This window comes from Cryptomeria japonica, chromosome 6, assembly GCF_030272615.1.
Source record: "Cryptomeria japonica chromosome 6, Sugi_1.0, whole genome shotgun sequence".
Taxonomy (NCBI): domain Eukaryota; kingdom Viridiplantae; phylum Streptophyta; class Pinopsida; order Cupressales; family Cupressaceae; genus Cryptomeria; species Cryptomeria japonica.
Genome location: NC_081410.1, coordinates 100,612,865 through 100,624,164, shown reverse-complemented (window position 1 = coordinate 100,624,164; position 11,300 = coordinate 100,612,865).

Genomic DNA, 11,300 nt, shown 5'->3' with positions numbered 1-11,300 from the left:
ATGATCAGAGGAGTACCTCTGGTGGTGCATTCTTTTTAGGTAAGAATTTGGTTTTATGTGCTAGTAAGAAACAAGATTCAGTGTCCTTGTCTACTGCTGAAGCTGAGTACATTGCTACTGCTGGTAGCTGTACTTAAGTAGTTTGGATGAAGAAAATGTTGAAAGATATCAGAGTTATTTATGATGAGCCTACTATTATTTACTATGATAGTTCCAGTGCTATTAACATGTCAGAATTTGGTGCAACATTCAAAGACTAAACATGTGTCAATCAAATATCATTACTTGAGAGAAAAAGTTAGTGAAGAGGAAGTGAAGTTGGAGTATGTATCTACAAAGGAAAAAATTGCTAATGTTTTTACTAAGCCTTTGTCTACAAATACATTGTCTATTTGAGAGACAAGTTAGGGGTGTCCACCCCTCCTGATGAGAACTAGATGCATTGAGTTGCATCAATCTGGTGGACTTCATAGTCTTATCTCTTTATTCAGATTGATGAGTTGGTGTTGCTCCTTTGGTGGAGTAGTTTGGTTATATGTTTAAGGGGGAGAGAATCATGATTTTCTTATCTATGAGAGTGAGTTTGGTTATCTATTTTGAGATCTTTGGCATTGTTGTCAAAGGGGGAGAGAAGCGTGTGAAAAATTGTTTTATCTGCTTGATCTTAGGGGGAGTTTGTTAGAGATGTTTTTTTTCTTTGCATTGATTATTTTTCACATTCATATGTTGCCATCAACGCCAAAGGGGGGGTTGTTGGACATTGATGCTGCTAGGATATGTTGTTATCATTTATATATCAACGTATTCCTGCTCTGATGATTGCAGATTGGTTCATTGTGATCTTTGTTTGGTGCATGGAGTATTTCTTGTATCACTATATTCTTCTGTCTTGGTTTTGGTGATCTAGGAAGCATAATTGATTGAATATCAAATGATTTGGTTTTGCAGTTTGTTTATTTGATCAGTGCTTTGCAGATTTCAGTATTTCCTCCCGTATATTCTAGTGTGATCAGATCTTGTGTTGAGGTTCTGGGATATTGTTTGGGATGGTCTTGGTTATCTTCATTTCAGATGGTTTGTGATTTGGTATTCCGCAAGTTATCTTTCTTCATGACAGTTGCTGCTATTTGAGTGATCTTGAGTTTTAAATGTTGATCGATGAAGATTTGATAAGTGGTGTTGGTGCAGTTGTTACTAATGACTCTCATGTGATTGTTGATATTTATTAATTTTATGGACTATTTGTTTTGATGATCCGCATTGATCGTTGTGCGGGTTCGTGGTGATTTTTCTGAACTAGTGATGTTCTTTGTGTTATGCATTTTCCTGGTGGTGTAGCGTGTTGCATTTGAAATTGGTGAGATTTCCAGTGGTTTTGCGTGTTTGGAGATTTGATTTAGGTCCATGTTATGTCATGTATAACATTACATTGGTTCGGTGGTCTCTCTTTGTATCGTGTGATGTAATTTTGTAATTGTGAGTTGAGGGTTTAGCCAACCTTGTTGTCAAGGTTGATGAATTGTATAAATAGATGATATTGTCATGTAGTTTAGGAATCAAGGTTGTGCCTGCATTATCAGAGAGTGGTGTATGTGTGAGCAAGGATTCATCTTTTGATATGGTGCATTGAGGAGAGATTGGTGTTGCAGAGCAGATAATTGTACTTAATCGAAACTGTCATCGAGCATTTGTAGATGTTATTATTGCAGTTCATTCCTTTCGGATTGTAGTCTAAATCTTGTTGTAAGTCAATGAGACTTCCCTGAAGGTTGTAGCCTTCTGGGTCATTATCTTTTGAGTAGTGAGCTCTAGGCAGTGTGCCTGAATGCATGTCCATTTCCCATTGTAATATTTTTGCATACTACTACAAAGTATCATCTTATTGTGGGTAGGTTCCCATCGTGATTTTTCCCTTAACCGGGTTTTCCACGTTAAAACGTCAAAATCTTGGTGTTGTGTGTTGTTCTTATCTTTGCTATTGCTGCACTTTATCAGTTCCATTTTGTGATTAAGTTTGTAGATCTGGTGGAAACTGATTCAACCCCCACCCCACCTCCCCTCTCAGGTTTCCTCCAATGTTGTTGCTAACACAAAGGTTATTTTGACAAGTGAGATACAACACCATATTAATGCTAAGATCCTTCTAGAATAATAGTAGCATTACTTGGGCAACAAGTGATAACCAACTACACACCCTACAAGTTTAAAAAATGAAAGTATGTAAATCTAGAATTAATAAAATCATGTGGAAATATACATATATAATGTAAAAGTGAGTAATTGTCGTCTATAAAAGTGATATACAAATCCATTCAAGAATTTAAAGACTTAAAAATACACCTAAGAAAGCTTATCTCTAGAAAAATAAAAATATCTAGAAGGGATAAAAATCCATGCAAGAGAAATATTATATGCTAGCAAAAGGGCAATAAATCTATTTTGAGAGTTTTTTCAAGGTTCTCATTGATTCCTACTTGAAATAGATAAATGGTTTGACTTTTTTTGTTATGAGTTATTACTATACAAGTCCTTTTATGATAGTGAAAGAAAAGTTAGAGTTCATAATGATGCAATAATATCACATTTGGTTTTAGTTAATTATAAGCTTTGGCATGTGGAATGTACGACCACTCGAGAAGATGTTATAAATAATAGCTATTTTAAAATTGAAGAGCATAATAGAAGATGAGTTGGAAATCATATTTAGCCTAAAACATAGTAGAATTATAGAATTAATTTATGCATGTATGTATATATGTAAAGAGATATTGATGGAAAAACACCAAATCCGCTTGCTAATTTAAACAATGATCAGGTATGTTGAACACTTGTAGAGGTGCCATTTTCTCTTATCTTGCCTCACTTGGACTTCATAAAAATTAGTTTTTTTATTTATTTTATTAAGACATCAAGAGTCATGTCCAAAACTCTCGCCATGCTAGGTAAATTAGGTGACAGAGGTTCATTGTTTCATCGTCTATTTAATTCGAGACTTGACTAGTTCTCATCCAATTGCTAATCAATTTAAGAGGGACATATTCTCAACATGTCCTTTACATCTTGATAATATCAAGATCATCACAGCTGGGTTGGCCTGCTTTATTTATTAGTAGGTGACTACCATATAGTCTTTGATATTGACTTTGAGGACATAAGATTGACCATTTGACCAAGTTTTAAAACTCCCTCTCTCTTATATATGCTTGATGGGAAGGTAGTTTATTTTTTAGTAGAGGACATAGCTTTAAGAGATAGGGTTTAACATTGAGTAGATATTAAAATTCAATATATGAATTTGCGAAAGGTTTAAAAATGAATATACGAATGACTGTCTAAGGAAAAATGCAAATGGTATTTGCGATCTATTTAATTTGTTTTAGCATATGCTCTATCAGGAAATGCATTCGAAGTACCCAACAAAAACATTGTGTGCCTCCATTTTTGAAGATGAATGTGTCTATTAAAAAAACACATTTAAAATTCTTATTTATTTTATTTTTTATGTTTTGTTACTATTTTTTCTGGAAACCCTTATTTTTGCATGGTATTATCTAGAGATCCCTTAGAAACACAACGAAACCCTCCTCGTCCAATCATCCTACAAGTTTTAGGAAATAAAATACAGGGATATTACCTGTCTACAATCAAATAAATTTTGTTAGCTGCCATGTGTTTTTATTACAGAATCTACCAAAATAGCACTAGTTACCTTTAATAAATTTGGGCAGATTTGGAGGCCTTTAAGTGCTGACTAAATTTTATTCTTAAATTAAGTTCGCAGGATTTTGATAGTCTTGAATTTCTCCTGCTGGAGACGGTAGACATTACATGTAGAATCAAGATCATATTTAGTGTTTTCCAGTCCCTACTTCTGGTTATTAGACTACTTTTTAGTAAAGTTAGTATTGAACTGAACAAATTTGAAGCAAAATCAGGGTAGCAAATAGGTGTAGACCAAACCAAACCACAACTGCAATGGGTTCAAGGTTAGTCCTGATTTGACTAGGTATGGGTAGGACTTCTCTTTCAACCCTCTTCATTTGTTTGCTCATGACTCAATGCAAAGTGCACCCTGAAGTTGTCAGGGTACTTTTCTTCATCTTCTTGAATTCCTGTCAGAAGATGTTACACTCTGGTTAGAAATTTTAAAATTCTGTCGTTTCAAAACAGGACTGGGTATATGTTTGTTGAGCTCAGCCAATTTAGTTATAGAATTGGAATCAGCTTACCTCTTTTTACAACAAGGAACTGCTTGTAGGAACACCCAAGAATAGCCATGCTAACCCATTGAACTGCAATATCATTTTAGGTCAGACATAACACATGAAATGAAATATGATAAGACAAAATGTTCCTCAATAAATCAAATGCCAATTTGAGGACAGCTTGTAGTCGTCATGCTTCTCAAAAAACATTTTCCACAAGAAGCCTCTGAAGGGTTCAGGCCCAGAACAATTTGCTACTGTTGTATGCTATTTGCCAGACTGTGGAGATCAAAAGTTTAGGTGGCTCAAGGAAGCCTGAATCCAAACTAACAAAGAAAAAAGATCGAAGATTTCTCTGCCCAGACGATGCTGGACTTGAAAAGGCCTGCACTTCTGACAGAAGAGAGGTAAACACCAGATTCGTCAAGGGAAAAAATCAATCATTGTTGACAGAATTTTCTATCCATATCTTTGCAGATTTGAAGAAAATGTGTTGTGATGTGACAATAATATTTCCCTCCTATGCCCGAAAATGTTATCTATTACCGTATACTCTTCTGCACTACAAGATAAGGAGACTGTGATTTGAAAGACGTGCTTAACAATATGTACCTGCTGAATTTTCTCATTAATGCTTATATAATGTGGTCTTATTTCTGTTGTTACTCCTGCCAACTTTTAGTATCATGCATGATTTTAACATCATCTTAACAATTGGTTGCGGTTGATATGTCGTAAAGGTCATTTAGGCTAAAGGACATTAAAAGTAATCTCTTCCTATCTAATTGGTTACGGTTGATATGTCGTAAAGGTCATTTAGGCTAAAGGACATTAAAAGTAATCTCTTCCTATCTAATTTATCATATAGTATGCTACAGGTAGATTTTGATGCTTTCAACATTGTTTTGTGCCCCCTCATTCCCAAAGTTTCATAATATGTTTTTATCTTCTTAATTGTAGCTACTAATTTAATATGTTAGACACTCACAATTTAAATAAGAAATTCTATATTATGTTTTACAATATACCATGTTTTGGTGCAGCTTAGGTGAGCTTTCTGAATTTTGTTCCCTTTCTGCATAACGCAGTTTGTTTAAGAATTTTCCTCTTCGAAGAGAAATCAAAATTGGATTAATTGTACAAACACCCATAAAATATGACAGCCTCTTCCTGGCTACTAAAACCTTTCCCATCTGCACAATATGATTTCAAATACTTCACACAAACTTTGGACCATTTCAGTTTCACACCTCAAAGCTATGTCACATTTCATAAGAAGCATCTTATCAACTCAAAACAATAGGTTGGTGCTTCATCCAATTTCCAATCTGCGTTTATGTAGGAAATGAAGGATATTGTCACGGACCTTATCAACGAGATCCACACAACACTGGAATTAGTCGTCTCAGGTGCGCAATGGCTTGTAGACAACCAACCCAAACTACGCCTTCTTGTACCTGATCGGATCGAAGCTCAATGTCGTCTAACTCAATGTTGTGAATGTTGCCAATGCGAAATCCAAAGTATGTGGAATTAAACAACTCGAATGCAAGTTGGATGAAATGCAAAAACTCAAGATGCACAAGAACACAAAAGAGGTCGGCGAACATGGATGCTTTTCAATTATGCAAAGCCAACATTACAAAACCAAAAGCCAAGTGTGTTGTGTTAAGAAACACTAATCGCCGCAATGTCTAAAGCTAACAAAGTGCTTAGCCAGACTTATTACAAAGAAATCACACAAAGCTCACAGCTCAGTCCCTCTCCCCACAATTAGACTTTCTTGGCTCGCCTTGGTTGCCTTTCGCCTAACTGTGCTTCGCTTCGAACTTTCACTCTGATGATCTGATCTCATGATCTGCCTCCTGATCAAATGACTAAGGCATCTTGCCTTATATAGCCAAGCTCGCCTACAATGCATTAGATGGATGAACATTTTCCCCATTGTAGATCTTGTAATGCCTTGATCGCACGACACACAAAAATCATGTTGGATGATCCGTGCGCTCCAACGGTCGACTCAACATGCTAAGCAAGTTGGCCCAACATAGGTCTTGCTTAAGCATGCGATATGCCCCATAACGTGCACCAAAATAGGTCCACATCCAATCGCAACCCCCTCCATACTCGATCCATGAAATCGGCCCACCAAGTGCATAACCGCTCAAGCTGCAAAGCACCTCGGTACTTGTCCCAACTCAAGTCAGCCCCAAATGCATAAGAGACCCATGCGGATCCCCTTAGACTGAAAAAGTGTCATCTGAACTCGGCTAAGTGTTTAGGTCAGTGAACACACAAAAAGACTTCATCCCAAAATGAATGCAAAATATGGGTCTGTTACATCCTCCCCCACTCAACCTGGTGCAACACCCTCATTGCTGCAACTTCAGACCAAGAAGTCACAGAGGGAATGTTCTACTACACTTCAAGTCTGCAGAGTTGAGTTCCTCTTGAGGAACTCCATGATCTTTTCCTCATCATGCCAAAGAGTCTCGCCAGCTTGCCAAGAAGTAGACTCACGTGGCTTGCCTGCAAAAATGATAAGGAATTCTCTATGCACTTTTCTGCCATAGCGCCGGATTCGCATATCTAAGACTTGATCCACTTGCTTTCTTGGATGGTTGACCACATTCACAGGCCCCCTCTCAAGAATGTTCTGAACCAAGTCTTCTTCATTTGCATTGTGCGCTCTCAGTTGTGACACATAAAAAACTGGGTGCATTCCTAGATGCTTCGGCAGATCCAACTTATATACTACAGGACCCATCTTCTTCACAATGTGGAATGACTCGTCCCACTTGCGAACAAGTGCAGTGCTCAACCCCCTTGGAACTTTAAACTAGTAAGGATCCATACGCAACAAAACTCTGTCACCGACTTGAAATTCCATTTGTCTTTGTTTTCCATCAGCATTCCTCTTCATTCAATCTGATACCTTGGTGAGATGATAATGAGCTAGGTCAACTCACTCATTCCCGGACTACACCATGTCCACCACATCGGCATCACCTCCTTGATATCCACACATCACAGTATGCAGAGTAAGAGGCTAACCCCGTTGCCAACTCAAATGGAGACTACTTCAAAGACTCGCTCTTCTGCAAATTATAACTGAATTGGGCTGCGTCAAGCAACTTCGCCCAATTGCCTTGGTTAGAGTCCACAAAATGCCTCAAGTAGACTTCCAACACTACATTGATCCACTCAGTTTGTCCATCTGTCTGCCGATGATAAGGAGAACTCATCAAAAGTTTGGTGCCCACGAGCTTGAACAACTCACTCCAAAACTTTGATGTCAACCTGGTATCGCTATCTGAAACAATGCTCAATGGTATGCTCCAGTAATTAACCACATTTTTGAAAAAGTACTCGGGCGCTAGCTCTGCTGGACATGGCTGCTGATAAGCAACAAAAATAGCATACTTGCTAAATCGATCCACAACAACCATGATGTTGGAGAAACCTTCCACATTCGGGAGCTGAGTGATGAAGTTCATACTCATGCTCGTCCATGGACGCACAGGTATTGGCAAAGGTTGGAGCAAACCACCCAGTTGCTTGTGAACTGACTTATTCTGCTGGCAGGTGAGGCAAGTCCTCACATAGAGCTTGACATCGTCTTGCACCTTCAACCAATAGAAGTCGCATTCCATAAGTGCTAAAGTCTGCTTCTACCCTAGATGACCCACCTAGGTAAAATAATTACACTCTCGTAACAACTCTCTGCGCAACTCCTTCCATTTCAGAATGTACAAACAGTTCTCTGCATAGTAGAGCATTCCATCTCGCAAAGAAAATCTCTGAGTTCGCCCAACATGAACTTGAAGAACAATCTGATAAGCTTGAGAATCATTCTCAAGTCCTTACTTGACCCGACCTAGCACATCTTTAGCCATTGTGACTTGGCTGGACCCTCCTTCCAAGTTCTCTAGTGCGCCCAACTGTTCCTTCCGACTGAGAGCATCTGCAACCACATTATGCCTTCCTGGGTTATATACGAGCTCGAAATCGAACTCTGCAAGGAACTCCTACCACCTTTCTTTCTTCGAGGTAAGTTTGGCCTGTGTTTTGAAGTAAGTAAAACTGATGTTATCAATCTTCACTAAAAAAGGCACTCCTAGAAGACAGTGCCGCCAAACTCTAAGGCAGTGCACAATGGCTATCATCTCCTTCTCATGGGCAAAATATTTGTACTCCTTGTCGTTGAGTTTCCTCGACTTGAATGCTACTGGGTGCCCATGCTGCATCAGAACTCCTCCGATCACAAAATCAGAAGCATTCATCTGAACTTCAAATGGTTCATTGTATCTCGGTAACGCAAGCACAGGTTCCACTGTCAGCTTTCTCTTCAACTCCTCGAAAGCATGTTGTTGGACCGCTCACCCCAAATCCACCTCTTTTCCTTCTTCAACAAGTCGGTCAAGGCTCCCGCGATCCTGGAGAAGCCTGCAAAAAACTTCTGATAGTAGTTTGTCAGTCCCAAAAATTGTCGCACCTCATGGACATTCCAAAGTGGTTCCCAATCCTGAATCACTACAAGCTTTTTTGGATCAAGTCAGATCTGACCACGTCCCACAATGTGCCCCAAGAATTGGACCTCCTCCTATGCAAAGTCACACTTCTCCCTTTTGGCAAAGAGGTTGTGTGCTCTCAGAAGGCTCAACACCTCCCTAAGGTGCTCCCTGTGTTTTGTAAGAGTTTGACTATACACCAAGATGTCATCCAAATATACAATAACACATCTATCTAGCAAGGGCCTAAACACATCATTCATGAGGGTGTTGAAAGTAGTCGGTGCATTGGTTAGGCCAAACAGCATAACCAACAATTCATAAGATCCATACCTTGTTGTAATAATCGTCTTCTCCTCGTCGCCCGATGCGATGCGGATCTGATAGTAACCTTGTTTGAGATCCAACTCAGTGAAGTACCTAGCCTCCATAAGTCGATCGAAGCTATCCACAATCAAGGGAAGAGGGTACTCCTTCTTAATGGTCAGCTTGTTGAGCACCCAGTAGTCCATGCACAAACGAATTGATCCATCTTTCTTTCACTGAAACAAGACTGGAGAAGCATAGGGGGAGCGAGAAGGCCGCAAGTATTCTGCCTCCACGAGCTCTGCAATCTACTTCCTCAACTCGACCATCTCAGGTCCAGAGAGGTGATAAGGAATTCAAGTCGATGATCTTTCTCCTGTCTCCAACTTAATCATGTGATCCACATGCCTCTTCGGTGACAGCGCTACTAGTAACTTCTCTAGCATAACATCTGCGAACTTCTTCAAAACATCCTCTACTGCAGAAGGATTAGACGAGCCGGAAGGTTCACCTTCGTTCCATCCACCAAGTAAGATTGCCAAGAAAAGCTCCTCAGTTGCCTTCCTTCCAAATCGCTTAGCACTCAGAGCACTCAGAATCTGAGCTGATTCGCTTCGCCGCACCATTGGTATCATACATGGTCATGCCAAATTCAAGATCAAAATGCAACCCAAGTATGGAGCCACCACACCTACTTCTTGTCTTAGGTAAGCTTGTCCCAATATCAGATCGAACTCATCCATTTTGATCACCACAAGGTTGACTGGAGCCTGCCATGATCCGATCTTCATGACAGCATTTAGGATCTCCCTATTGACCTTCCGTGCGACAACAGTAACTGCCTTGAAACTAGTCTCAGTCGGATCCATCTTGAGCCCAAGTGACTTTGCTCAGTTCACAGACATGTAATTATGTGTAGCCCCGAAATCAACTATCGCCAAGACCTTCTTTCCTCCAAAGAACGTTGCGATGAAGCATAAGTCATGTCGAATTGATGTGTCTGCATTCAGATTTGTCATATCCTGTACAACATTCAACAACTACAACACACCCATCTCGAGTTGAACCTTCTTGTTCTCAGTCACCAACGAATTGATGCGAGTCTACTCAGGGAACTCCCAAGCCCAATGTCCAGATTGTCCACAAATAAAGCAGTTGTTATCCACATTCTTATCTTTAGCAGGTTTGTCACTCTTCGCCTTCTTGGGAGGGTGGTTCCTAGTTGACTTATTCTTTTTCTGCTCATTCGCCTTCGGTTGTGGACCAGGATTTCGCTTATCTTTCTTCCAACAAAATTTCTTATGTCGATCTATCGAGTTAGACCGTGCTCTGCCAAACCCTTTGGCTGCATCACCCTTATAGTCCAATAAGTTATTGGCCAAAGTAATTGCCTGAGCCAATGTTTGCACCTTCTATCATCACATCTCGTCAACAACCCAAGGTTGCAAGTTCCTCACGAACAAGTACAACTTCTCAAAGTCATTTATCTTGGTGCATTCCAAGTCTAGCACTTGGAACTGTCAAACATATTCTCGAATCTTGCTGGTGTGTTTTAGCTCATCAAAGCAAGCTCGAGCCACCCAATCTGAGTTGCCTGGATGGAATTGATCCTGTAGAGTTGCCTTCAGTACGAGCCAATTCTTAATCGACTGCACTTCTTTCCCATCTCGCTCGTCCGCCAAATACATCCGCCACCAAAGCTTCGCACTTCTCGTGAAGCATGAGGCTACCTTTCGGACTTGCGCCTCATCAACCAGCTCAGGTGCAATCGACAAGTATTCTTCTACATCCCAGAAGAATTTATCCAATACTTTTTCATCCAGATCACCATCATATGATCCAATCGATGTTGATGTCTTGGAACTCTGTGTTCCACCCTGGAGCAATGTACTGTGAAGTAACTGCCCTTCCTTCAAGAACTTGATCTCATTGCGGTGAACCTCCACACTCCGATGTATCCTATCTAGGACATCCTACATCTACTCGAGACTTGATACAATGTTCTCGAACCAGTCCTCCCAAGCCTCGAAATCAGAAATTCGTTGCTCATGATCCTGGAGCCAACGCTTGGTAGGTGACCCCCTTACATCGTGCTCTTGTTGTTCCTCGACTTCCTCTTGATGTCCCTCATCCAGAGGTTCTGCCATCGAGTTCCTTTGCAAAGTTCTTCTCTAATACCAACTATCACGGACCTTATCAGCAAGATCCGCGCGGTACTGGAATTAGTTGTCTCAGGTGCGCAATGGCCTGCAGACAACCAACCTAGACTACGCCTTCT